This window comes from Capra hircus, chromosome 7 (genome assembly GCF_001704415.2).
Source record: "Capra hircus breed San Clemente chromosome 7, ASM170441v1, whole genome shotgun sequence".
Taxonomy (NCBI): domain Eukaryota; kingdom Metazoa; phylum Chordata; class Mammalia; order Artiodactyla; family Bovidae; genus Capra; species Capra hircus.
This window is the reverse complement of record NC_030814.1, coordinates 77,968,211-77,993,417: the sequence shown is the minus strand read 5'-3', so window position 1 is coordinate 77,993,417 and position 25,207 is coordinate 77,968,211.

The window sequence follows — 25,207 nt, the reverse complement described above, 5'->3', positions numbered from 1 at the left end:
TAAATTAGCTTTTATTTATCAAAGATTATACCAAGTCATATGAACCTGAGAAAAATTTGGGTTAGTTTCCATATTTCTGGGTGTTTTAGGAATACTTAATTTATATAGGTATTTATTTTTAAGCCAATTCAATGGAACTGATTTTAAAATATGATTATATCTAATATACATATGTACATAAATACACAAAAACATATAGCAGACATAAGCTAAAATTTTAGAGCCTTCATCTTTAAATTTTAGTCATGTCTGACTGCAGATGGTGACTGCAGCCATGAAATTAAAAGACGCTTACTCCTTGGAAGAAAAGTTACAACCAACCTAGATAGCATATTGAAAAGCAGAGACATTACTTTGCCAACAAAGGTCCGTCTAGTCAAGGCTATGGTTTTTCCTGTGGTCATGTATGGATGTGAGAATTGGACTATGAAGGAGGCTGAGCGCTGAAGAATTGATGCTTTTGAAGTGTGGTGTTGGGGAAGACTCTTGAGAGTCTGTTGGACTGCAAGGAGATCCAACCAGTCCATTCTGAAGGAGATCAGCCCGGGGTGTTCTTTGGAAGGAATGATGCTAAAGCTGAAACTCCAATACTTTGGCCACCTCATGCGAAGAGTTGCCTCATTGGAAAAGACTCTGATGCTGGGAAGGATTGGGGGCAGGAGAAGAAGGGGACGACAGAGGATGAGATGGCTGGACGGCATCACTGACTCAATGGATGTGAGTGTGAACTCTGGAAGTTGGTGATGGACAGGGAGGCCTGGCGTGCTGCGATTCATGGGGTCGCAAAGAGTCGGACAGGACTGAGCGGCTGAACTGAACTGAACTGAGGTTCAGTAATACAAAACTCAAAAGAATAGCTGGATTTAAAGTGTGCTTCTGGTTGACAGACTAACAAGTTAAGACTAACTGCTCAGATGGCCAAAGTGTTTTGTTTTGTTTTTATATTGGACTATAGTTGATTTACAATTATGTCTTACCTTTAGATGTACAGAAATGTGGTTCAGTTTATATATATGTGTGTGTATATATATATATATATACATACACACATACATTCTTTCTCAAAACCTTTTCCTATTTAGGTTATTATAGAATATTGAGCAGAGTTCCCTATGCTATACAGTAGGTCCTTTTTGGTTATCTATTTTAAATATAGTAGTGTATATGTTTTGACCAAAGTCCTGTAACTGAAGATTCTGTATCTACACATCATAAAGATTCTTTTAGAGAGAAACTATTTTTGGAGTCATTTGTCTTTTAGAAACCTCTACCTTTCAAAGGTTGCATTCCACACTGTCTCCTAGAAGTTCGAGATGTCTCTTTACAAAGATGCCCCTTAAAGTGGGCCAATCTAAATTCAAGTTTCCCAAAAGTGGCTGTTACAACTGCAAATTATCCAGAAGTTTACCCATATTCCAAAGAGGCACAAGATTCTGGTCCATAATAGGCATACCTCTAGGAAGCAGTTGTTTTTGAAAGAGATGAAAAAAAAACAAAAACAAAAACAAAACAGTCTTAGACTCAGTGAAATCAATTTTCGCCTTTAGAATCCCTAGACATCTTATCCATGAGGGCGCGTGTTTTTCAATAGCTGTCCCAAGACATAGGGAATCACGTGTTTCCCAGACCACCTTTAGGACAGGATAAAAAGAAACTTCAACAAACAAAACACAGGTATGCTCATTGAAATCAGAGAGCTCTAAACACAAGGAGAGTGGATCTCTGATTGAAGAGAGACTTACCCTCCAACTCCAGGGTTGGTGAGAAAGCAGTGAGATGAACAGGCTCTGAGGGCATAGGCACCTGGTTGCTCACTGTCCTCTGAGTCATTGGGGGGTCTCCTTTAAATCCCATTTCTGATGCCAGAAACTGTCAAAATCCAGAAAAGGCAAAATTAAAACCCCCAAATTAAGGAATAGTATTTAGTGAAAGTTTACTGTGCATATAAGAACAGTTTGTGAATGAGGAGCCTTCAAAAATAAAAACTTCATCACCTCAAGGGCATGAAGTTATAAGAGGGTTATAGAGTGAAAATGAGGAAGTTGTTTACCCTTTCCAATGATTGGTTATTAAAATGGAGCTCTCCAGACAGCAGGGGATCAGTTAAAAGTGATCATCTCATACCAATTTGGGGAAGAAAAGTCTACTTGATGATTTTTCAGAGGTTTTTTACCAGGAATAACATAAATTATGTTCCTGTACATGAAACAAGATAAGATTTAGTTTGTGTATGTGTTCAAAATGTTCTTTTCTATTCGGAAAATTCTCAAGTCCAGTTTCCATTTTGTATTCAATAGGGTAAAGCATCTGCCTGCAATGCAGGAGACCTGGGTTCAATCCCTGAGTCAGGAAGATCCCCTGGAGAAGGAAATGGCAACCCACTCCAGTACTCTTGCCTGGAAAATCCCATGGACAGAGAAGCCTGATAGACTACAGTCCATGGGATCGCAAAGAGTCGGACATGACTGAGCAACTTCACTTCACTTCACTTTAATCTAAACTATATTAAAGGAATGTTCTTTGATTCAATTTTATTGTGTTTATATTTGTTATTTTTAATATTCCTTAAAAGATTTTGTAGACATTTCCTTTAAAAAGGTCTATCTTATTTTCCTTGAAAACATGCTACCAAACTCCATGATTCAATTATAAAGTAAAAAAATAATGCTAATGGTGCACAACAAATAACAGCTTTCTGTACTTAACTAATTATCATCATGTAATCACAGGAATTAGATATCCTTGATGATTTCTACTTGTGGGAAGCTATAATTTACATGTCACTTCAGAATTTATTATGTTAATTTGCATTCAGGTATACGCCTAACCTCAGAACAAGTCATGTCTATTATATAGTTTACATGCTGCAGATACTTGTCAGTATTAAAATAGAGAAACAAGTCACAGCTGACATATGGAAACATTGTTGCAAATATTTTCCAATCAAATCATATTAAAAATCATTAGTTTTCTTTTGAGATACATCCATGGGTTACTTATGACATTTGCCATAGACAAAAGTCTATACAATTGGCATATTTGTGTTTGCTTCTGAGAGGACAAGTAGGAGAAACAATTCAACACTTTATATTGCAGTTCACAGATATAACATTGTTACATTAAACATTTTTCCATATTCTATGCCTGCTTTAAAGTTGACAGCTCTCTGGACATGAACAAAAAAGGGAAAAAGGATACCAAAAGTGATTGTATGAAGGATTTTCCCCAATCATTTCAAAATATTGTGAAGTAATCAGCCTCTAATTAAAATAAATTAATTAATTAAAGAAAGAAAATAAACCAAAGTCATGCTTATTCTTTTTCTTCTTTTTTCCCCTGTGGTATTAATAAACATTGCTTACATATACTGCTACTTTTATTTAGGTCATAATTAATTTTAGGGAGACTAAGCTTATAAAATTTATTTGCATATTTGATATAAATTGCTTTGTAAACAATGTCAATGAAAGGTTGTTGCTGAACCATGAAAGATGCCGGAATTCCTGGCCTCCAGAGGAGAAGAATTCAATCCGGGGCCAGAGAGGAGGCTCGATCCCTCAGAGCTTTTGTGCAATAGAGTTTTATTAAAGTATAAAAGGGATAGATATAGCTTCTGACATAGACATCAGAAGGGGGCAGAAAGAGTACCCCCCTTTCTAGTGTTAGCAATGGAGTTATATACTCTCCAACTAGTTATTACAATGAATCAAAAGAATGTCCAGATGTTGCAAAAATCTTACTACCCACTCCCACAGTCCACATTTCAAGATAACAGGATTAGCCAGAAGGCCTTCATGAAGGAGAAACTGTCCTCAAACAGGATACATTGCTGCTATATAATCCTTAGTACAAAGTCCAAGATTTAATCCCTTAAATCTATTTCTCACTTCTACTGTATAATCATAAGGGATTTGATTTAGGTCATACCTGAACGGTCTAAGGCAAAGAAATAGAGGAAAACAACAGAATGGAAAAGACTAGAGATCTCTTCAAGAAAATTGGAGATACCAAGGGAATATTTCATGCAAAGATGGGCTCGATCAAGGACAGAAATGATATGGACCTAACAGAAGCAGAAGATATTAAGAAGAGATGGCAAGAATACACAGAAGAACTGTACAAAAAAGGCATTCACGACCAAGATAATCACGATGATGTGATCACTCACCTAGAGCCAGACATCCTGGAATGTGAAGTCAAGTGGGCCTTAGAAAGCATCACTATGAACAAAGCTAGTGGAGGTGATGGAATTCCAGTTGAGCTATTTCAAATCCTGAAAGATGATGCTGTGAAAGTGCTGCGCTCAATATGCCAGCAAATTTGGAAAACTCAGCAGTGGCCACAGGACTGGAAAATGTTAGTTTTCATTCTAATCCCAAAGAAAGGCAATGCCAAAGAATGCTCAAACTACCACACAATTGCACTCATCTCACATTCTAGTAATGTTCAAAATTCTCCAAACCAGGTTTCAGCAATATGTGAATCATGAACTTCCAGATGTTCAAGCTAGTTTTAAAAAAGGCAGAGGAACCAGAGATCAAATTGCCAACATCCACTGAATCATCAAAAAAGGAAGAGAGTTCCAGAAAAACATTGTTTTCTGCTTTACTGACTATGCCAAAGCCTTTGACTGTGTGGATCACAATGAATGGTGGAAAATTCTGAGAGTTGGAAATACCAGACCGCCTGATCTTCCTCTTGAGAAACCTGTATGCAGGTCAGGAAGCAACAGTGAGAACTGGACATGGAACAACAGACTGGTTCCAAATAGGAAAAGGAGTACATCAAGGCTGTATATTGTCACCCTGCTTATTTAACTTATATGCAGAGTACATCATGAGAAATGCTAGGCTGGAGGAAGCACAAGCTGGAATCAAGATTGCCGGGAGAAATATTAATAACTTCAGATATGCAGATGACACCACCCTTATGGCAGAAAGTGAAGAGGAACTAAAAAGTCTATTGATGAAAGTAAAACAGGAGAGTGAAAAAATTGGCTTAAAGCTCAACTTTCATAAAACTAAGATTATGGCGTCTGGTCCCATCACTTCATAGCAAATAGATGGGGAAACAGTGGAAACAGTGTCAGACTTTATTTTGGGGGGCTCCAAAATCACTGCAGATGGTGATTGCAGCCATGAAATTAAAAGACATTTACTCCCTGAAAGGAAAGTTATGACCAACCTAGATAGCATATTAAAAAGCAGAGACATTACTTTGCCAACAAAGGTCCATCTAGTCAAGGATATGGTTTTTCCAGTGGTCATGTATGGATCTGAGAGTTGGACTGTAAAGAAAGCTGAGCACCGAAGATTTGATGCTTTTGAACTGTGATGTTGGAGAAGACTCTTGAGAATCCCTTGGACTGCAAGGAGATCCAACCAGTCCATCCTAAAGGAGATCTGTCCTGGGTGTGCATTGGAATGATTCAGCTGAAGCTGAAACTCCAATACTTTGGCCACCTCATACAAAGAGTTGACTCATTGGGAAAGACCCTGATGCTAGAAGGGATTGGAGGCAGGAGGGGAGGTGCCGACAGAGGATGAGATAGCTGGATGGCGTCACCAACTCAATGGACATGGGTTTGGGCAAACTCTGGGAGCTGGTGATGGACAGGGAGACCTGGCGTGCTGCAATTCATGGGGTTGCAAAGAGTCGGACATGACTGAGCGACTGAACTGAACTGAGCTGAACTGAACAGAGTCCCAACCAAGTTGTTAGCTGTGTAATCATCCGTTCCAGGCTTAAAGATACAAATGTTTTATGTGACTAAGACTAAGGAATGTGGCGGAAAAAAAACATTTGTCCTTCTTCCTCGAGAATTCCAGACCCCTATCTCCACTTCAGGAGCCCCAGACCCCTTTCTCCTCTTTGGGGACTCTGGACTTCTTGTCAATCTGCCTAGGAATTGGCTCACTCATCAAGTTAAGCAAGCTTACTTGAGAAGAAAAACTAACAAAAAATTGATAACTTGTCCCTTTTGCTCACAATAGCAATCAAATGTGGGTAAATGAGAATGCTGCATGTAAATATATAAAACACATGTTCTACTTTCCAATAACTACTATTTGTTAAGGCATTAAAAACGTCCTCTTTCATATAGAATTTTTGTTTTCCAGTCAGTCCAATCTTTGTATTTTGAGCCAAGAAATTTTACTAGTTATGTGATTATACAAAAACGGAAGAGAAAATAGTTTTAACATGACTCCAAGGTTTTAGGCTAAATAAGCAGTGGAGTGTTTATATTGTTTTAAAAAATAAGGTAAGAAACAAGCTGTTGAAAAGAAAATATGAGTTAAGTTTTGAAATAAAGAGTTTGAAGTGATGGTGTTACACCCTTACATAAATTTATGCACAAAATAAACATGGAACTACTGTTTCAGTAAGAGGCTGGGGTTTCTCACTATAAAGTAGGAAAAACTATATAAACTATAACTTATAGTATAAAAACTATAGTATATAGTAGTATAAACTATAAAGTAAGCTCAGACTTAATACATGATCTGTTTACCAACAAGGAGAATACAGAAAAGGAATAGCTGTAATTAAAAAACTCAGCTTAGTGTTTGCATGTAATTAAATATTGAGATCTGGAGCCAGCAAGAGGGAAAAAAAATTGTATCTAGAGAAAAAGCAGAAAACAATAATGAAATTAATATTAACACATAATATTAAACTATTCTCTCCCCACTATTCAAAAATAATACAATGAACTCACTATCAATGGAACATATACTTTCAATAATTTGTTTTATTCTAGTAGTCATGGGGAATACATACTCATTCCACTCATGATTCAAAAGCAAGACTCAAAAAAGATGCGCTAGATTAGAAGTGAAGGTGAGGTCTAGGGTAGAAATAAACCATCTGGCTTTATTATCCCCACACTGGTTTGGTTCTGCAATTGCTGACTAAATATTCAGTTTATGGACTGTACAGAACAAGAGCAACAGACACAGTGGCTAGTCTAAAGATATTACAATCTCATGCCATAAGGACACACGAGGTCATATTGTTTCTACAGTAGGATGAAGCACTATATCAGAAGGGCTGAAATTAGGGGCATGGAAGTTAAGTTGGGATATGAGCAAATGATTAAAGTGTCTTACACTGTATGAGGAAGACTTTTTTTAAAAGGAAGAACTAGAACTGAGCATAAACGATGTGTGGAGAGGAATGTATGGATGTTTTAATCACTTCCTATCCATGCATTTAGTGAAGGAGGGATACACCCCCTAGGGTGACGGGGATGACCAAATACATGATATCCAACAGTGCACAGAAGAAACAGCAGGTTGGGCTAAGTCGCTTCAGTTGTGTCCAGTTCTTTGTGACCCCACGGACTATAGCCCCCCAAGCTCCGCTGCTGATGGGATTTCTCCAAGGAAGAACACTGAAGTGGGTTGCTATTTCCTCCTCCAAAGGATCTTCCCCATCCAGAGACAGAACCTCTGTTTCCTGTGGTTCCTGCTTTGCAGGCAGATTCTTTACTGCTTAAGCCACCAGGGAAGATCATCAGCAATGGGTTGGTAATCACATATACTCAGAACTTGGGGGAAAGGATTCAAACCATGTGTTTGTATGTCCATGTGTGTCCAAACCATGTCCATACCCTAGAGCCACACAAGGGTTACACTCGGGAACAGAGTGACCTACTGGGAGCTGTGGAAGGCAGGCTTTGTGGCATCAAGAGGGTGAGGGGACCCCTGGCTCCTGTGGCAAGGTACGGTTGATTTATTTAGATAGTTCTGTGGGTTGGCAGAAAACTTAACCCCACTGCTTTGGAATAAGTAAAAATTCTGCTCAATTTGTTTGATAAGGAGGTTATCTGACTATAGGCCTTTATAGGTATGAGAATAATGGAGAGATGAACGTGCAGTTAGTCCATCTGGGACCCTCCTGGATTCACCAGATGTCAAGGCAGCACATAAAATTGAGTCTCATCTCTTGTCCTTCCATTGCTATAGAGAGAGAAAACAGAATCGCAATGTGGTGATGGAAACATGCATGACAAGTGCATGAAAGACCGAGGCAGTGCCATCTGACATATATTTTAGGAAAACCCAAAGAAGAGTGGAGCAAAAGAGTGTGGTAAGACTATATTAGTCCTGACAGCCTCAGCGATGGGTATGAATTTTCTGTCAGGGATTTAACACCTTGTTCATCTTTATTGTGGAATAAAATTTCTTCAAATAATTTTAACCAAATTTTTGTGCTGGTATTCAAGTAAACAGTTGGCATCTTAATTACAGCCCAGATTAACTTTTACATTTTATAAAATGATATCAAATTGGTCTATGATAGTATAGGGGCTTCCCAGATGGCACAGTGGTGAAGAATCTGCCCGCCAAGACAGGAGATATAAAAGATGGGGCTTTGACTTCTGGGTCAGGAAGATCCCCTGGAGAAGGAAATGGCAATTCACTCTAGTTTTCTTGCCTAGAAAATTCCATGAACAGAGGACCCTGGCAGGCTCCAGTACCTGAGGCTGAAAAGAGATGAAAGCGACTAAGCACACACATAATGATATACTTTAACTTAGTATTCCTTTACATAATTATCAAAATACATATATTAGCTTATCTTTTCATTCAACTGATCTGAATTTATGAGTTTATTGTACTATAACACCTACATAGCTCAAATTAAAGATTATAACATTGGTGTCTCAGAAATTCTGATTTAAATAAAAACAGTTGTCTACATATCTAGGTTTATTCATAATGCAATTCTAACCAATCTCAAATTAAATTACCTATAAATCTAATTTGATTTTCTTTGTCTAAAACTGAGTCAGAAACTATTTTTTGCAAAAGATTATATTGGGTCGAGCTTCCCAGTTGGCACTAGTGGAAAAGAACCTGCCTGCCAATGCAGGAGACATAAGAGATGAGAGTTCAGTCTCTGGCTTGGGAAGATCCCCTGGAGAAGGACATGGCAACCCACTCCAGTATTCTTGCCTGAAAAATCCCATGGACAGAGGAGCTTACAGTCCATAGGGTCACATAGAGTCAGACAACACTGATATGATTACAATCAATTTTTAGGAATACTCTTTACTAAGAAAAAAATATGTATATATAGTGTTACTACATTTGGTGTGCTTCTCTGACAGCTGTGAAGATGAATAAAATCTTCATGGCTTCTCTATACTGGGGCATATCTGCTCCTGATTGACTCCACGGGTGAGACAATAGTACTGATTCCTGTCAGATGTTCCAGAAAGCAATTCTGAGCATTGAGGAGGCTGCCCTTCCATCCAGGCCTGTCTGGAGAGTCCATAGAAAGATTAATACAAGGCAGGGGAAGAGAGCAGAATGCTCAAGGATCCTCAGGGAGTGGGAGGAGGCTTGCCAGACTTGCTGTGTCATTTAGCTACCGCAGCAAGCCAGGCCTTGTCATCTTGGAAAAGGCGTCTCACTCCACAGCAACAGAATAATAAACTCCCTGCCATTCTCAATAATAGGAAGACTGAGTGGTTGAGAGGCTTCACCTTAATCTGATAGACATCACCACCTGTTATTTACCTAATGCCAAAGGAACTCTCTAGTCCATGTCTTTAAAGCCCTCGAGAGCTGGTTTACAGTGACTGGAGTGCCAAATTTATTCTGTTAGTAACAGACCCTGGACACCTGGAAAGTGCCTTTGGAAAAGTGTGAGGGACTCTTGTGAGCCAGCATTTTCCTTGAAAGGTAGAATTAAATTCCAAGATATATATCTTTTTTTTTCTGCTAATAGATGATGTGATCATCATCTGTAAAGTACATTTAGTCATTGAGGAGTTCTGTTACCACATTTCTCATTAAAAATAACACTCTATGTGTAGTGTGTATTTAAACTTTATTTTTTGTGCTAAGTAGAAAGTTTCAATACCCATGTTCTCGAATCATGAGAAAAAAAAATACAAACTCTGTAGATACATTTTTAAGATGCCCCATGTATTTAATAAAATATGTCCCATGTGTTGTAAATTATATTTTCAGATCCTCTCTAGTCAAATCCTCTCTTCTCCATATCAAAGCAGTGAAATCATTTTGAAGAAGCCAAGTCCCTGACATAACTTGAAACATTATCTTAATGCTCACAGATAAAATCCTTGGATACTCAGGCTTTTAAGTTTAGTATTAAAGGCTCCCTTTGTCTCTGACTAAATAAGAAACCTAAGTTCATTTTTACAAAAGATATATATCTGCAAGAAATTCATTTAAAATATGTAAAACTCATTTAAAATATATTAAAATATTTTTTAAAATTATGACCCCCAGGCCAGACCTCATCTTCACCCAATGTCAGTTAATTCTACCCACTTACTCAGCTGAGAATCTGCAATACTTTTAGTTTCCATTTGATTCTAATTAGTCACAGAAAATAATGACAAAATACAATAACTACAACAGTATCCATTTATATCACTTCTTCTGCAGTAGAGACCATTAGCTTAAAAAGTGCATTTTGTATTTAAAAGCATATAGTAAGGGTAGATTTGCATATGGAAGAGCTCATGGGCTCTACCTTCGACTTATTCATATTATCAGCTCCTGGCATCCTCTTTGGCCAACACCAATTAATTCTACCCATATTCTCAGCTACAAATCTGTGACGGTGAGAGAGCTAAAGACAAAGGGACTTTGGAGAAGAAAAATGTCTAGTAAGAAAGCTGATGGTCTCCCTGCACAGTGAATGGTAGTTCTCCTTCTCCAGCTTCCCCTTGAAACTTTCTGAAAAGCCAATATAAGGAATGTGGAATTGACAGGCACACAGTGCTATATTTACAGATAAACAAGGACCTACTGTAAAAAAATACATAAAAATTTTAAAAGACAAAATTCAGAAGCTTTTTCTATAAATGCTATGTACGAGATATAGTTGAAAGATGTTCTCAAAATAGCTACAGGCAGAGACAAAAATATCAAAAATATTTTTTACAAGGCATGATTGAGTTGGTGGGCAACTAAGAGAAATACTAGAGTACTGAAACCATGAGAAAATAGGAATTCCAAGACAGCAGTGGAGCTAGCGCTCATTCCAGAGAACCTAGGATTTGGACTTAATAGGACTAAAACTTTACCATAAGCCAGGAAATAGACTGTGACACACCCAAGAAAGTTTGCCCAGCTAAAGAATTCATGATGAAGCACAGATCTGCAGAGATGACTATGTCATGGAGTGAAATCAAAGTCAGTTTACAGATAATGGATATACTTACTTGTTTCAGATTTAGCCCGAATGCTGCTGCTGCTGCTGCTGCTAAGTCGCTTCAGTCGTGTCTGACTCTGTGCGATCCCAGAGACGGCAGTCCACCAGGCTCCCCTGTCCCTGGGATTCTCCAGGCAAGAACACTGGAGTGGGTTGCCATTGCATGAAAAGTGAAATGTGAAAGTGAAGTTGCTCAGTGGTGTCCAACTCTCAGCGACCCCATGGACTGCAGCCTACCAGGCTCCTCCATCCATGGGATTTTCCAGGCAAGAGTGGGTTGCCACTGCCTTCTCCTTAGCCTGAATAGAGCACAGCAAAAGGAAAAAAAAAAAAAATGTAACCACAAATTCACTAGCATTCCTCTTAGGAGCTAAAATTCTCTTCATATGTATTTAAAATAACAGACAACACAAGTCAAATGAGAGTAATAAAAGCCAATACAGAGAGGATGGAACAATTTCAATTGATCTGTGTTAGCAGTGTCCCTAGGTAGTTGGCAGACATGCAAATCGCATTAGGAGAAATGAACCTTGAGTCCTAAAACAACCTGCACATATTAAGTTTGAGACCAGATAAGTTCGGATCAGGAGCTCAGTTCAGTTCAGTTGCTCAGTCGTGTCTGACTCTTCACAACCCCATGGACCACAGCACATCAGGCCTCCCTGTCCTTCACCAACTCCCAGAGTCTACTCAAACTCATCTCCAATGAGTTGGTGATGCCATCCAACCCTCTCATCCTCTGTTGTCCCCTTCTCCTCCTGCCTTCAATCTTTCCCAGCATTAGGGTCTTTCCAAATGAGTAAGCTCTTCACATCAGGTGGCCAAAGTATTGGAATTTCAGCTTCAACATCAGTCCTTGCAATGAACACTCAGGACTGATCTCCTTTAGGATGGACTGGTTGGATCTCTTTGCAGTCCAAGGGACTCTCAGAAACTGTCAAAAATTAGTAAACACGCAAAGAAACACAGCTGACACAATATTAGCAAAACAAATATCAGATTTTTATGTAGGAAACTGCATACATATTGAAATGATCAGATATGTCTTTTATAAGACTTTTACATATGATAAGAAAAATAAAAGATTCAGAATGCTTGTACTGCACCAAAAGAATAAGCATCAAAAATAAGCAATCTAGTTTGAGAAAGAACCCAAAGGAAACTGTAAAAATTAAATATGTAATATTTAAATTGGAAATCCAATGAACTAGGAAGTAGCCAGGAAAAGCAACTTAGAATACGTGTGAATTTCTTAACAAATCTGAAATTATCCAGATAAAGGCACAAAGAGAGATGAAACTGAATAAGAGAAGGAAAATGAGCTGAGATAAAGTTTGGGACATCTACCATATGTCTAATAAGGTTTCCAGAAGGGAAAATTAAAAGGATGGGAAAGAAGCGATATTTAGAATAATACCTGAAATATGCTTAAAATTGCTGAAAGACATCCAGCCTTAGATTCAGTAAGTCTGTTAAATCCCAAATGAGATAATAAAAACCTAGTTAGGAATAAAACCAAAAGCACTAAATGTAGAGAGAAAACATTAAATTCTATCAGATAGAAAGAAATCCACAAAATGAGAAGTTGGCTAATACAGATATTCTAAAGTAAAACAGAAAGCTTTAATACACAGGACTGCCACCTTAAATACACTTTTCAGTACAAAATTAAATTCCCAGTGAAGCAATTTCAAAAATGACAATAAGGTAACTACAACTTTAGACCAACAAAATTTAAGGAAGTTTACTACCAAGAGATCTCAGCTAAAAGAAGTTCCAAATTTGTAAAGAATAAAAATCATTTGATAAAGTTCTAAGACACAAAAAGAGCCAAAAGCTATATCCAAGGAAACTGACAGCAAAGGATATTTAAAAAGCAAGACAGAAGTAAAATATAAAACAAGCATTCCTAGACAAAAGTCTATTATAGATTAAATAAAACAAGTGAGTGATCAGAGTTAATGTTTTCATAGGGCCTTATATATTTTAAGAAGATTTTAAATATATTGATCAAATTGAGACATGGTTAAGTTCTAACTTTAAAAACTAAAGTAAAATTCATAGGTAAATCTAAACTTAATTAAAATTCATAAAATTTGCATTATTCAAAATAATGATTTTAGATCTCATAGAAGCAAAGAATAATATTTGCAGTTTTATTGGATTAGAGTAGCATTCATATATTGATGTTTTTAAAAATAAATATATAAAAAAGTTTTATTAAACTATGATTTCCTTTAATTTGTTAATATGACTGATTATATTATATAAGCCTATGCCAGTAATAACTTCTTTTTTAGGCTAAAATTTGCTTTATTATTTTCATAATATATCCACATATGCATATAAAGTTACGTTGGGGTTTAATTGCCCATATAAGTTTGGGTTTATTTCTGGACTCTCTATCCTTTTACACTGCCTTATGCATCTAATATTATGTCAGTTCCATTTGATTATTGTAGATTTGAAGTACAGTTTGAAATTAGGGAGTGTGACATATCCAGGTATCTTCTTTCTCAAGATTCTTCTGACTATTCAGGATTCTTTGTGCTTCCATTAAAATTTTAGAATTCCTTGCTCCAGGTCTCTGAAGTATGCCAGTGGTATTTCGGAAGGAATTGCACTGAATGTGTAGATTGTCTTGGGCAGTATGGTCATTTTCAGTTCAGTTCAGTTCAGTTCAGTTGTTCAGTCATGTCCAACTCTTTGTGACCCCATGAATCGCAGCACGCCAGGCCTCCCTGTTCATCACCATCTCCCGGAGTTCACTCAGACTCACGTCCATTGAGTGCGTGATGCCATCCAGCCATCTCATTCTCTGTCGTCCCCTTCTCCTCCTGCCCCCAATCCCTCCCAGCATCAGTCTTTTCCAATGAGTCAACACTTCGCATGAGGTGGCCAAAGTACTGGAGTTTCAGCTTTAGCATCATTCCTTCCAAAGAAATCCCAGGGCTGATCTCCTTCAGAATGGACTGGTTGGATCTCCTTGCAGTCCAAGGGACTCTCAAGAGTCTTCTCTAACACCACAGTTCAAAAACATCAATTCTTCGGCGCTCAGCCTTCTTCACAGTCCAACTCTCACATCCATACATGACCGCAGGAAAAACCATAGCCTTGACTAGACGGACCTTAGTTGGCGAAGTAATGTCTCTGCTTTTGAATACACTATCTAGGTTGGTCATAACTTTTCTTCCAAGGAGTAAGCGTCTTTTAATTTCATTCCTGCAGTCACCATCTGCAGTGATTTTGGAGCCCAAAAAGATAAAGTCTGACACTGTTTCTACTGTTTCCCCATCTATTTCCCATGAAGTGATGGGACTGGATGCCATGAACTTCGTTTTCTGAATGTTGAGCTTCAAGCCAACTTTTTCACTCTCCTCTTTCACTTTCATTAAGAGGCTTTTTAGTTCCTCTTCACTTTCTGCCATAAGGGTGGTGTCATCTGCATATCTGAGGTTATTGAGATTTCTCCCGGCAATCTTGATTCCAGCTTGTGTTTCTTCCAGTCCAGTGTTTCTCATGATGTATTCTGCATAGAAGTTAAACAAGCAAGGTGACAATATACAGCCTTGACGTACTCCTTTTCCTATTTGGAACCAGTCTGTTGTTCTATGTTCAGTTCTAACTGTTGCTTCCTGACCTGCATACAGATTTCTCAAGAGGCAGGTTAGGTGGTCTGGTATTCCCATCTCTTTCAGAATTTTCCACAGTTTATTGTGATCCACACAGTCAAAGGCTTTGGCATAGTCAATAAAGCAGAAATAGATGTTTTTCTGGAACTCTCTTGCTTTTTCGATGATCCAGCAGACATTGGCAATTTGATCTCTGGTTCTTCTGCCTTTTCTAAAACCAGCTTGAACATCAGGGAGTTCACGGTTCACGTATTGCTGAAGCCTGGCTTGGAGAATTCTGGGCATTACTTTACTAACATGTGAGATGAGTGCAATTGTGTGGTAATTTAAGCATTCTTTGGCATTGCCTTTCCTTGGAATTGGGATGAAAACTGACCTTTTCCAGTCCTGTGGCCAGTGCTGAGTTTTCCAAATTTGCTGGCATCTTGAGTGCAGCACTTTCACAGCATCATCTTTCAGGATTTGAAACAGCTCCACTGGAATTCCATCACCTCCACTAGCTTTGTTCATAGTGATGCTTTCTAAGGCCCACTTGACTTCACATTCCAAGATGTCTGGCACTAGATTAGTGATCACATCATCATGATTATCTGGGTCGTGAAGATCTTTTTTGTACAGTTCTTCCGTGTATTCTTGCCACCTCTTCTTAATATCTTTTGCTTCTGTTAGGTCCATACAATTTCTGTCCTTTATTGAGCCCATCTTTGCATGAAATGTTTCCTTGGTATCTCCAATTTTCTTGAGATCTCTAGTCTTTTCCATTCTGTTGTTTTCCTCTATTTCTTTGCATTGATCACTGAAGAAGGCCTTCTTATCTCTTCTTGCTATTCTTTGGAACTCTGCATTCAGATGCTTATATCTTTCCTTTTCTCCTTTGCTTTTCGCCTCTCTTCTTTTCACAGCTATTTGTAAGGCCTCCCCTTACAATGGTCATTTTAACAATATTAATTCTTCCAATCCATGAAAAGTAATATATTTTTCCATTTTTTCTGTTTAATCTTCAATTTCTTTCATCGGTATCATATAGCTTTCTATATGTTTTTAACCTTACAGGTTTTTAACCTCCTTACTTAAATGTCAGTTCATTCACTCAGTCGTGTCCGACTCTTTGTAATCCTATGGACTGCAGTACACCAGGCTTTCCTGTCCATCACCAACTCCCAGAGTTTACTCAAAATCATGTCCATAGAGTTGGTGATGCCATCCAACCATCTCATCCTCCATTGTCCCCTTCTTCTCCTGCCTACAGTCTTTCCCAGCATCAGGGACTTTTCCAGTGAGTCAGTTCTTCCCATCAGGTGGCCAAAGTATCGGAGTTTCAGCTTCAGTATCAGTCTTTCAATGAATATTCAGGACTGATTTCCTTTAGGATGGACTGGTTGGATCTCCTTGAAATCAAAGGAACTCTCAAGAGTCTTCTCCAACATCACAGTTCAAAAGCATCAATTCTTCAGTGTTCAGTTTTCTTTATAGTCCAACTCTCGCATTCATACATGACTACTGGAAAAGCCCATAGCTTGATTATATGGACCTTTGTCGGCAAAGTAATGTCACTGCTTTTTAATATGCTGTCTAGGTTGGTCATAGCTTTTCTAGGTTGGTTCTAGCTTTTCTTCTTTTCTAAAAGAAGCGAGCATCTTTTAATTTCATGGCTGCAGTCACCATATGCAGTGATTTTGGAGCTCAAGAAGATAAAGTCTGCCATTGTTTCCCCATCTGTTTGCCATGAAGTAATGGTACCAGATGCCATGATCTTTGTTTTTTGAATGTTGAGTTTTAAGCCCGCTTTTTCACTCTCCTCTTTTACTTTCATCAAGAGGTTCTTTAGTTTCTCTTCACTTTCTGCCATAAGAGTGGCGTCGTATGCATACCTAAGGTTACTGATATTTTTCCCTACAATCTTGATGACATTTATATTACCTCATTTAGCACTTACAGTAATTCCATAAGTATGTCCTATTTTATCCCCATTTTACAGATGAGGACACTCAAAGAGATTCACTAGCTTATGTAGATGTCTTAGGTTCAGACTTTGAAATGTGATTAGCCAGTCGTATTTTGGCTAATTTATACTGAATCACTAATTTATACTGAATCCTACCACACGCATACATTTTATAGACACTTACACAGATTCTTTCTTTCCCTCAAGCACATACAAACACACATTCACACACAACATCTCTATAGACCAAACAGTCATCTACTTTTTATTAAGTATTAATTTTAACATTGTTCAGCTACATAACCTCAAATGAAATGTGTATTATCAATACATTTTCTGGGACTTCAGCCAAAATACGACATAAACATAGTGTTAAAGAGCCTTAGTTAACTATTTAGGTAGAAAAAGTACAAACATCTGCAGAGTTTGTTTTACTAATGCTATTCTTAAATCAGATCATTTAATGACAATGAAGAAAAAGATATCCATACAAGGGATATATCATTTTGCATTTGAGATCTACAATCAGAAAAATAATGTGTTGACTCAAATAATCATCATTGCTAACATATGCAGTAGTAGCATATATAGGGCAAACCATTGTCCTAAGTTTCCGAGTAAACAAAATATTCTCTGAAATAATGAGTGCAAAATATCATACATATAATAGCTTTGTAAAATTACTAATCATTAAATATTTGTTTGAATCACATCTGAATGTATGTTACAAAGAAAATTTAGCCCCCAAAATATCAAGAACAAGTTCATCCATGCGACATTTGAAAATTTCCCTCTTATGCATTAGCTTCATTATCACACATCATTCTCCATGTTAAAGAACTTATGTTTTATTCCTTAGTCAAAGTCTCTACCGTTTCTTATTATCTCTGAATTTAACTCAGTCAAGTATTCAGGACAGCACTGGCTTTTAACATAGAATAGGTCTATATCATCCTGCAAGAGATTGAGTTATGCCAGTGAAACTATTTTTTTATTCAACAACAGTAGTTAAATCACATTTTAATACCATATTATGTTATGCTTCTGCCTTCTTAGAGTATATGATTTACTCACTTTCAGTGTTATTTAGATTAGATCTAACTATACCCTGAACATTTTTGATAGCTCTTGTAAACATCTTTAGAACTAGTGCAGACTAAATGGATAACAAATTAATAAAATATTCTAACCTGTAGAAACTGGCTGACTTTAAGAGCTGATTTTATTCTTTTTTGTTTAAATATTTAGAATGGAACTTATGTCTTCATATTCTATAATTAAATATAACTTTAGAACACTCATCCACAACCTCAAAACTGGAAAAGAAGGTGTGGGGAAATTTTGAGCCATTAGCCTATCAGTCGACTATCTTCACTGGCATGGTTAGTGCCCATGTGCATTTCCTTTTTGAGGAAGGAAAAAATCTATTTCATTTATGCAGATTATACACACTGAAAACAGTTGAAAGCAAATGATGTTTAAACTAACTAAACCTCCTTATAAGTCTTTGAATTTCTCTCTAATTTATTTCAAAGAGGAAAAACCTTTTACATCTTATATCTGACTCATATTTTCAGACATCAGCTTAAACGATCTCTTTTAGGAGGAGGTTCATAATTTTATAATCCAATCTTTATATTCCAGTGTAAAGGAGTTTTCCAGAAGATCACTCAGTCATGTCAACTCTTTGTGACCCCATGGACTATACAGTCCATGGAATTCTCCAGTCCAGAATACTGGAGTGGATAGCTTTTCCCTTCTCCAGGGGACCTTCCCAACCCAGGGATTGAACTCAGGTCTCCCATGTTGCAGGTGGATTCTCACCAGCTGAGCCACAAGGGAAGCCCCATTAACTATCAAATTACCCTAATTAAAAAATTCCAGTATATAACTTAGGGGATACGCCAGTGGCTCAGTGGTGAAGAATCCGCCTACTGATGCTGCAGGTGCAGGAGACACAGGTTTGGTTGGGAAGATCTCCTGGAGGAGGAAATGGCAATACACTCCAGTTTCTTTGCCTGGGAAATCCCATGAAGAGAGGAGCCTGGCGGGCTACAGACCATGGGATCACAAAGAGTTAGACATGATTTAGTGACTGAACACAACAACAATATATAACTTATTTCTATCTGATTTAAAATTTTTATTTGTATGATTATTGTGTTCTTCTATCTTCTGACATGTAAGCTGCAAGAGAGAAAGGACACTTTCTGTCTTCTATATCACTATTTCCTCAACTCTGAAAGAATACAAAACTAATCATCGGCTCTCACTACCTGTGAGAGTGAACAAGCAAATGCTGATTAATTCCATGTTTGTCCTATTCTAGACTGGAATAGATGTTGCTTGGAATATAATTTCATCACTGTCTTTATCTATTTTCTTGGAAATACAAACTCTGTTTTTTTGGCTAGGCTAAAATTCCTCTGTCATAAATCACTATTGATGTGGCTGTTACTGAGACCTCACATTTACTCTAAAAAAAAAAAAAATTAACAGGAAAAAGCACCTTTGACCACTCTGTTCAATTACTTGGCATCTTTTCATACTTTCCTCATTTTCAATGGCTTAAAACACATTTAAATATCTCCAATTATCTGCTTACTTGAAAGAGAAAAGAGAAAGCTGAAGACAAGCTACATTGGAAGTTATCTGGCATTTGAGAGCTATTTAGACCATGAACTCTACTTTTAGGTAGAAAATATTTTAAAGGTCAGCATTACACAACTTTGATGTTTTTAAAAAATCAATAAGCAATAGTGATACTATAAAGGTATTACTTGTATATTGTTTACTCTGCATTAAAACTCTTCAAAGTGTCTTGTAAACATTAGCTTATTTTAATATCAATAGCTATCCTATGAAGTTGGTATAATTTACACATCCATTTTAGAGATAAACAACTTGAAAACCAGAGAAGAAATATAATCCACCAAATGTTAAACAATTAAAGTCTGATATAATCTGAATGCAGGATCTGTGGTTTTAGGAGAATAGAAGAGATATAATGGAATACCTTCATTCAATTATACAAACAAATTTTATACCAACATCATGAAATCCTGTTTAGAGTATCCAGCATTTGTCATTTGGCTTAAAATTTCAATGTCTTTTTTTGGAAAAAAAAAAACCCCACATTTTCATAATGAAAGCATTATTGAAATCAATTTATATAAGACATATTACAGTCATCCTGAAATAATGTATTGGTAATATTTGATGTAAGGAAATATATACGAAATAACACTAAAGAGAATAGTAAATCTGGCAGGATACTTGAGATGTTTTATAATATTAACACTGAAATTCTCACAGTTCAGGTGGAATATTGCAAAAGAAAATAAAAAATTAAAAAAACAAACTTTACTAATTAACATTATTTATTTGGCGTAGCTGACTATGTTCAGCTGGCAAGGCACATCACTGCAAATTTGAATAGCATGTTCAGTAGGTAGGTATTAGAAGCATAATTAAAATAAGAGGCCATATATCCTTTTGGCAGCACTCGACATGTGAGGGCTTCTTCAAATTATCAAACTACATGTTTTCTGTAAACCATCATTCAAACTTATTGGGTTATTATTTTGTTGACTCATCATTCTAAATAGGGTACAGAGACTAACAGCTGAAAGGTGCTTAACTTCTCAGAACATATCTGCGTTTTGACAGAGGCCATGACTTATCTATTTTAAAAGAGTAAATATATGGACAGTTAGGTGTTTAAGCAAATGGGATATTTACTGGACATAGAGGCTTTGTGACCTTCAGATTATTAATCTGAGTCAACTGCCTCCAACATCTCCATGATAAATTCAATGAAAAAAAACAAAAAACACACATCTGATTTTAAAAGTGAACAAGTAACCTTTTTAGTATAATAAAGAGTAACAAGATAATATTCATCTGGTCCATATTAGGATGTATATACATTCAAATTAAAACTGTCCAGCAAAATTGCAATTCACTTCAGGTTATGATATAACCATATAATTATGCTATTGTATTTTTTGTCCATGCAGCTGAAAAGAAAGGTATTTTAATCCTCAAATGCATTAGTCTCTTAACATAGACCCACAGTAACCTAGATATGGAAGAGGTTTAAGTTAATATATGTGGCTGTCTTCATAATCACATTAAAACTTTTTTATATTTTTCATGATTATTCAACACTCAGACTATTTGATTTGTTCTTTTGACACACTCTTAGAGGATGACATTTAGGTATACAAATTTAGAAAGCTTCCTCATGAAAAGAAAAAGTAATTGCCAAAAGTCACATTGAAACCTTCACTATTCATGGCCAAGTTCTTAATGAGCTTCTAGATATTTTATCTGAGAGATATTGGATAGATACCAGTCAACGGTTGGCAAAGCACAAAGGAATTTGGAAATACATGTTCAAATACTAATCTAAGTATTCCTGACATTATCAGAAAACGTCTTTCATAATGCTCCTAAGAAACAACTCAGGTTATGTAAAATAAATGTAAAGCAAATTACTTTCCTCTCGTATAGTATTATATGAATCTTATTTTACAAATGAGGAAATCTTTGACAAAATGTCACTGAGCAATGTTTAATATCTGAAATTTTTTGAATATTATCCTTGAACAAGACTGCATATGCTGTGATTTTACTTGACCACATCTTAACATATTGTGATTTAATTTTTAATTAATGTCTTCAGGTTCTTTTTTTATGACTATGAAACTTTCTAATTGATGCATTTTCATGAACCACTAGGATGAAATGCAAAATTCAGGTAAATTAAAATTATAAAATATAATCCTTTCTAAAAATGTGTAAATGTTAAATTTTTAAAAATTTGAAGTAACTTCAACTCAAGGGAAAAAAAAAAAACTGCTAAAAGGCACAAAAGATTCCATATATCTTGTCTTCATTCTTCAAATTTTATAATATAACAATGCTTGCTTTTCTGTTTTTTCTCCCCTTACCTCTTTTTCTCTCTATTAATCATTCCTGATATTAGTCAGTTTCATTAATCTTTGCAAAAGACAACCACATCGTTGGCATTACTATGGTTCTCTATTGTTTCCTTGATTTATTTATCTTTAATTAACTTTCTTCTGCTTTTGGATTTACCGTGTTGTTCTTTTCTAACTTAATATGGATGCTTAACTTATGAGTTTTTACCCTTTCTTTTATGTTAATGAAAAATTCAGACTTAAATTGAAGAAAGCAGGGAAAACTACTAGACCATTCAGGTATGATCTAAATCAAATCCCTTATGATTATACAGTGGAAGTGACAAATAGATTCAAGGGATTAGATTTGATAGATGGAGTGTCTGAAGAAATATGGGCAGAGGAAATTAGTGGCGACCAATAGCATCCCCAAGAAAAAGAAATGCAAAAAGGCAAAAATGTCTGTCCTGAGGAGGACTTATAAATAGCTGAGAAAAGAAGATAAATGAAAGGCAAAAAAGAAAATGCAAGATATATTCATCTGAATGTAGAGTTCCAAAGAATAGCGAGTAGAGTTAAAGTGATCAATGCAAAAAATAGAGGAAAACAATAAAATAGGAAAGACTAGAGATCTCAAGAAAATTACAGATACCAAGGGAACATTTCATGCTAAGATGGGAACAATAAAAGACAGAAATGGTATGGACCTAACAGAAGCAGAAGATATTAAGAAGAGGTGGCAAGAATACACAGAAGAACTGTACCAAAAAAAAAAAATCTTAATCACCCAGATAATTATGACGGTGTGATCACTCACCTAGAGCCAGACATCTTGGAATGTGAAGACAAGTGGCACTTAGGAAGCATCACTACAAACAAGGCTAGTGGAGGTGATGGAATTCTAGCTGAGCTATTTCAAATCCTAAAAGATGTACTCAATATGTCAGCAAATTTGGAAAACTCAGCAATGACCACAGGACTGGAAAAAGTCAGATTTCATTCCAATCCCAAAGAAAGGCAATGCCAAAGAATGCTCAAACTACTGCACAATAGTACTCATCTCACATGCTAGCAAAGTAATGCTCAAAATTCTCCAAGTGAGGCTTCAACAGTACATGAATTAAAAACTTCCAGTTGTTCAAGCTGGATGTAGAAAAGGCAGAAGAACCAGAGATCAAATTGCCTACATCAGCTGGATCATTGGAAAAGCAAGAGAGTTCCAGAAAAACTTCTACTTCTGCTTTATTGACTATGCCAAGGCCTTTGACAAGTGTGGATCACAACAAACTATGGACAATTCTTCAAAAGATGGGAATATCAGACCACCTTACCTGCCTCCTGAGAAACATGTATGCAGGTCAAGAAGCAACAGTTAGAACGGGACATGGAACAACATACCGCTTCCAAATTGGGAAAGGAGTACAAGTCTATATATTGTCCCACTGTTTATTTACTTATATGAAGAGTACATCATGCGAAATGCCTGGATGGATGAAGCACAAGCTGAGTCAAGATTGCTGGGAGAAATATCAATAACCTCATATATATGCAGATGACACCACCATTATGGCAGAAAGTGAAGAGGAACTGAAGAGTGTTTTCATGAAAGTGAAAGAGGAGAGTGAAAAAGCTGGCTTAAAACTCAACATTCAAAAAACAAAGATCATGGCTTCTGGTCCCATCACTTCATGGCAAATAGATGGAGAAACAATGGTAACAGTGACAGACTTTATTTTCTTGGGCTCCAAAGTCACTGCCAATGGTGACTGCAGCCATGAACTTAAAAGACACTTGCTCCTTGGAAGAAGAGCTATGGCCAGTCTAGACAGCATATTAAAAAGCAGAGATATTACTTTGTTGACAAAGGTCCATCTAGTCAAAGCTATGGCTTTTCCAGTAGTCATGTATGGATGTAAGAGTTGGACCATAGAGAAAGCTGTGCACCGAAGAATTGATGCTTCTGAACTGTGGTGTTGGAGAAGACTCTTGAGAGTTCCTTGGACTGCAAGGAGATCCAACCAGTCCATCCTAAAGGAAATCAGTCCTGAATATTCATTAGAAGGACTGATGTTGAAGCTGAAACTTCAATAATTTGGCCACCTGATGCGAAGAACTGACTCACTAGAAAAGACCCTGATCCTGGGAAAGATTGAAGGTGGGGGGAGGACGGAATGACAGAGTATGAGATGGTTGGATGGCATCACTGACTTCATGCACACGAGTTTGAGTAAGCTATGGGATTTTGTGATAGACAGGGAAGCCTGGTGTGCTGCAGTCCATGGGGTCACAAAGAGTCAGATATGACTGAGTGACTGAACTGAACTTAATTAAAAATATGTATTATTTAGCTCTTGGGTACAGTGACAAATTTTTAACTGTATAATTCAAGTTGACTACACTATTAATGAATTTTTTGTCTGCTCTATCTGTTTGGTAATAAGATGTTTTAAGATGTATAATTTGATAGTGAAGTTGTCAAATTTCAATAATTCTATCAGTTTCTGCTTTGTTTACCTTGAAACTATCTTGAAACCCTGAAAGTAAGTTATACATTTCCTATCTTCCTCCAAAATTGATTTTTAAAATATATACTATATCTATCACTGAGAAGCATTCACAAATGTAGCTAATATTGCACTCAGCATTTTCAGTAGTGCTATAATATAATAAGTTTCTTTGCTTTTGGACTTCAAACCTTGAGTACAGGAGAAGGCATTTCAATGAGTATATATTTATTCAGTGTTTTTGCATCCTGTTTTCACAATTGAGATTTGTCTAAAATTGTTTCCCTTATTAACTTATTCTTGTTTGTTCTTAGTGCCAAAAAAAGTAACTTAATGATTTAAAATGCCTTCTCCCTTTCTCTTTGCTCTAAAATATTTTCTGTAACATAGATACTGTCATTCATTTTAAGTTTACAGTCTTGACTATACATAAAAACTTAATTAGTATTGTCTGATTAAAAAACTGGGGTGGATTTTTGTATATTTATCACTATCCACATCTTCTAGCATCTCAATCCTGGAAGACTTTATAAAATGAGAATGGTCTATTTTCATTAATTTTCATTATAACTTTTTCATTTATGTGAATTTTATAATCATGATTTTTTTCCATTTATTTATATATTTTATGAGATTCTTAGGTTGCAATCATTATTTTTATTTTATGATTTTAACTATCCCTTGGATTTTTATTTTTATTATTTTCCTTTTTATAGCCGATAGTACCAGTTAAAAACATTTGGTAAATGCAAACAACAATTTCTTTTCATAATTCATATTTGCATTCATTTGTCATCTTGCTGCAGTACAATGTCAAAACTTTAAAAAAGTTCATGGATGGTGAATTGCCTCAGTCTTGAGATACATGAAACTATATCTGCAGTTTACTGTTTTGTTTGTTTAGCTAGGTTTGGGATTCCACGAGGAAAAATGTGTTTCTCTCAGCTCTGTGAAGTTTATTGCAATGGTAAAAGCATGAACATTGGAGTCAAGATGGCTGAGTCT